A 5,232-nucleotide genomic window follows, 5' to 3' on the forward strand; every position below is an offset into this window, starting at 1 on the left:
TACTCCAACAAGGGGAGCACTCCACTGCATTTTTTTCAAACCTTGGATTTCCTTCTTGTAGTGACTGCAAAACTTGCCCACAATCACCGATACAAAAGCTTTGCAAAAGACAGCAGGTTTCTTGTGTTGTCATTACTTTGGCAGCCTACCTGCCAGCACACTAGTGGTGCCAGTCTCTGCCAGCAAGAACAACTTAATTTCTTTATTCTTTTTTTTTTTTTCCTGAAGTCTAAACACTAAAGTTGCTTTAAGCACCTCTCCAAAGGCGACTTCCTACCATCCACCTAACAGCCATGGAATGGCTCACTTCACGTACAACAGCCCTGAGAGAGCAGGCTGTTTTCCCAAGCATCTTACCTGCAGCCTCAGTAGCTTGCACTTCTTGGTGCCTTTGACAAGGGTCAGCAGAGATACTAAGGAATGACTTAGCTCCTCAGAGGGCATGAATTGCATATTGACATCTGTCAGTTTTTGGTACTTCTTTGGGACTTCTGTGTCACAATCCCAACACAGAGGTGCAAGTGGGCTACACCCTTGTGGAGACCTAAAAGAGAAGCGGATGGCCCCAGGAAATCACAGCCTCCCTTCAGACCCCCTGTCTACTATAAATCAGGATTATTTAACACCACAGACAGTTCCTGCAGGTGCCAGCAGGAGATGTGAGATGACACAGCTGTCCCTCCAAGCCAGCTACACACTGGCCAAAAAAAAAAGAGTGAGCGTACTACCCACAGCTAGCCCAGCTCTCGCATCCTAACAAACCACGAGTATCAGCTCCCACATGTAACAAGGCAAATACAGAGTACAAATCTGCCTAATCTGTGTCTTTTCTAGAGAACACTCCAGTACAAGCAACAATTCTGGCCCAGAAGTCATTCCAGGTATTATCAACAGAATCTCAAGTAATGGGTTTTGGTCATCTGGTTGCATGTAACTGCATGGTGCTTGCTTTTGCAGAAACTTGAATTACAAAATCAGATTCATTCCTAATTAAAGGAACATTCTAGTGATTTCTAATTATAGAAAAAAAAAGTTTTATCACTCCAATAACTTCAGGAGCCTTGGAAGGAAAAAGCATTGTCCCACCATCCCCTTACTTTCCAGTGGAAGGTAAACTCCTGAAACGCCAACTTTGACAAAGTCTGTATGAAAAGCCTTGATAGCTTTTTCTGTATAAAAATACATTAATAGATTTGCTAAAGATTAAATTAACTCAATGAACTACATGGAAATGTATTACTTAGTCATGGAAGCTAAAAGAAATAATAAGCTTGCTGAGTCCATAAATATGCAAGTTCTCACTTTCCCCTGAAGCTTGATAGTTAACTGGAGACAATCATTTTACCTGCCATATTCACAGATATTGGCATGTTGCTTAATAGAATTTTTCAAATTTTACTGATAATTATATATTCACTGATTTATTATGGTTTCAGTTTATTGATTTATTGAGATTATTTATTAAGGTTTATTATTATTTGATTATTATTACTTTATTTAAAGTTTCAATTTTTCTATTTTGCCAGCAGGACTCTCTGCTGTCACCAGATACTCAGTGAGCAAGTCAAAACTCAGCTCATTTCTACTATTCAGTAAGAATATATGCAATACGGAAAAATGCCATTTGCTGTAATTATTTTAAATGCAATGTTCCTGCATTAATCTTTAAATCTAACTTCTTGATTAATTGATTTAGTTTTAACAGAAGAGAATGTACATAATTGAAATTCACTTTCTCTTAAAAGAATTCAGAATACAGGAAATGCAATCAAACCTATTTTTCAGATAAAATGATCCATTCTCATACTTTTATTTAGGTGAAGAAGAGCTATCTTTGCCTAGTTCTTAATACCATAATTATTTTTAAAATCTTTAAAATGCTTAGATTAATTCACCAGAATATTATCAGAATAACTCATAATTTGCTTCATCTGATAATTTCAGATTTACATATACTACAGCCTGCATCTGGAGTGCTTTTAAGTATGATGATATTGCAAAGCTTGGGGAAAAACATATATGAGCATTAGCAATGGGTCCCCTATTTATCATTGCTCTCAGCTGTCAATGAGGTGGAAGAACAGAAGACGGTTGGAAAGGTAACTGCAAGCCTTTTGTCTACCAGGAGAGGAGGCACAGTTCTCAAAATAAGACACTCAAAATAGATTTATTGAAGCGCTATTTTAAAGTTGAACACAAGGAAGTTTATCTATAGAGGGCATAGATTCTTGCAATTGTCACACACAGGTGGTAGGATCCACTTACAAGGCAGTACTGCATGGATTCGGTGCAGACACTTCCAGATGAGCCACTCAATCAGTTTCTTTTTATAGTCAGAGGAGGAAAAATAAACATTTCCAAAGGTGTAAGCTGTCTGGTCGATTTTTGATACTTACTTTAGGTATAAGATGAAATGAACTCCAGATATGGCTGAGAAAGAAGGCTAGACAGCAATGTCTGCTTTTGACAATAGGAAGTCAGGAGAGATGAATCCCACCATAAACAGCTTCAGCGCTCCCATAAAAATAGTGTTCCATAGCTTTTGCAAAATAAGCACCGGTGCCTGTGAAAGCATTTGCTATCACACCTGAACGTGCAACTCAGTTGTGATAAGGCAGCTGCTAACAGATGAGAAAAAGGGCCCTTGCTGCGGAAGGGCAGTCCTAGGGAGGCAAGCGGCAGGAGCTGGATCCTGGCCAGCCCACCAGCAGACGCTGGCAGCGAGCAGCAGCAGCAGCACACATCAGTGCCTCTCCGCACGCCATGGCGTGGGATGTTGTGTCAGCAACCAGCCTGACAACTGGCTGTACATCATCCTTGCCCACTGGGAACCTGTTCTGCAATGCCTGTGGTAATAGGGAAGCTCAAAAACAGGACAGCAGGTCACCAACAAGGAAATGTTTGTTGTTACTGAAGTGCTGGGGCTTCCCGTGTAACCCAGCGCTGCCTGTCCATGGCAGGCTGGTAGCAGTAGGCACTCAGACGTGGGTGCAAAAGTGCCCTGCAAACGGCTCCACAAACAGCTCCAGGGGAGGGAGCTGCCTCCCAAGCCTGACTGGGTGCTCCACTGAGTAACACCACCAGCCACTGTCCCAAAGCAGGACACGGTGTCCCTGACGTGATGCGCCTGCTTGGCCGCACATCAACGCCCTTGGTGTGTTATGAACCGCATCAAATGGGTGCAAGATACTCTGTGGCTCATAACAAGTAAGGCCATTCAGTGTGAGCGGGCGTGCATTCCCATGCTCAGCCAGCTCGTTTCTCCAGGAGTTTATTTTGTGTGGCAGTCATTTCAGAAACTGCAGAAGTTTTAGGCTTGGCCTCCTGCCATGCAGAGTAAACCAGGTGGCAGCTCCTGCTCAGAAGACTGTCCGTTCGGAGCTGCATCTTGTTCATCAGCAGAGGAAACGTTGTGCAAGGGGAACCCGCTTGTGATCGCTTCCCGTTGCGCTCGGTTGCACTGATTGAGCTTTACTGCCAAACAGAGCCCCAGCCCGAAGCGGCGCAATCCCAAATGCCAAGCCAGCAGCCAAAAGATCACATGGTGATGTCGTGTCAGGGCTGATGTGGTTGCAAGACTAAGGCTCGGGGAGCTCAGTCCACAAGTCGTGGGTTTCCTCAGGAGTAAGTATCAGCAGGGAGAGGAGGAATGCAAATTCTGATCAATTGTTCCCTACTAGTGCTGAAACATGGAAGGACAGGATGTGAAAGAAGGGAGGGAAACAATCCTCTGTTTCAAAAAGAAAAAAGTTTTTAGAAGCATGATTTGTACATAAGGTGTTCAGTCTTATTTCTCGACACCAATTTTTCACCTCTGGAAAAGTGCATAGAAGATTCGGGGTTGCTATGCTAAGCTATCATGCGATCTTATTTTAGTAATTCCAGCTTCTTTAGGTCCCAAAGAGAATTAATAAATGACAAAGATACAAGTGGTAAAATCATTTCAGAGTGCTCTTCTATGAGAATTTTCTCCTGTAAAATTTAATGTGGCAACTGTTCACAGGCCTTCTGCAAAATTGGTGAAATCTAACTATGCAGTGAGGGAATTTTCTCCCCGAGGATGGGACGCCACTGAGTACTCATATGTAAAACCTCAAATAATAATAGTAGTAGAGGAGGAGTGTTACTGATCTCTTCAAACTGTAAGACAGATATTACATGTGTGCTCATATGGGAATCAATACTACTAACCTTAGAGGAATAGACATAAAAACTTATTTCAAGTCATACCATTTCTTGGTAAGATAGGCTGCCATGTGCCTTTGAATTCAGACATAATTTGTGCTGGAATTAATTAGTCTTCTGAAAAAGCAAAGAGTATCTCAAAAAAATCAGTTTTTGTCAGTGTTAATGCATGACTTCCAGCCTGAATCTCTAACACATGCTGTATCAATGCTTTAACCTGAATAAAGGAATTGTGGTTTAGATGCGCTCTACACTTACAAATAAAACATGGGATTTGGATAGTCCAAACAAATGTACTGGGGATGCTTTCAAAGCTGTAAAGGAGAACTCTAACTACCATGGACAACCTTCAGAAGAGGGGTGCCAGCCTGCAATGTATGCCATTGGAAGTCACCTTTTACCAGTCTCTTGTGTGCAAGTTGTATTAAACATGAACCTAATAAACTGATGGGGAAATTTGGCTTCTAAAAATCACAGTCCTTTTTTGCCACAGAAAGTTTGCATTAAAAGAAAGTAAACAAGCAACTCCACAGTGGAATGCAACCAAAAAGAAGTCCTTTTCAAATATGTTAGTCTTGATGTATTTCTCAGGCCAAGATCTCTGCTGACCTCTCAGCTCCAGCTCAGAGTGGGCGCTACCGACTGCCTGTGCCAGCTCTGTGGGAGTGCAAAATGCACCTGAGCCAGAGGGCAAGGAGGAGCAAGGCGCCACGCTCCAGGGAGCAGGATCACAAAGTGTCGTCGTGCCTTCATGAGCACCAGTGGAGAGAAACCCTCCACTTGTAAATAGTTAACCCTAGGCACTTCCAGTAACATGCCCTGCACAAGGAGTGCATTTTCAATCTCATCTCCCTTTGGCTGATGCTTTTAGGTAAAAAGCACAGGAGTAAATCTCTGCTGGCAAAACCAGTGCAAACCCCTGGATTCCAGTAAATTTGACCAAAGTCATAGGGAGAACTCTTGTGAGCATCTTGCACTGCTTTTGCCTATCAAAGTGGGTAGTGTTCAGGTAGCTCATACATTCAAAAGTATGAAAATAACTTACAG

This window comes from Falco rusticolus, chromosome 5, assembly GCF_015220075.1.
Source record: "Falco rusticolus isolate bFalRus1 chromosome 5, bFalRus1.pri, whole genome shotgun sequence".
In the NCBI taxonomy this organism is placed as follows: Eukaryota; Metazoa; Chordata; class Aves; order Falconiformes; family Falconidae; genus Falco; species Falco rusticolus.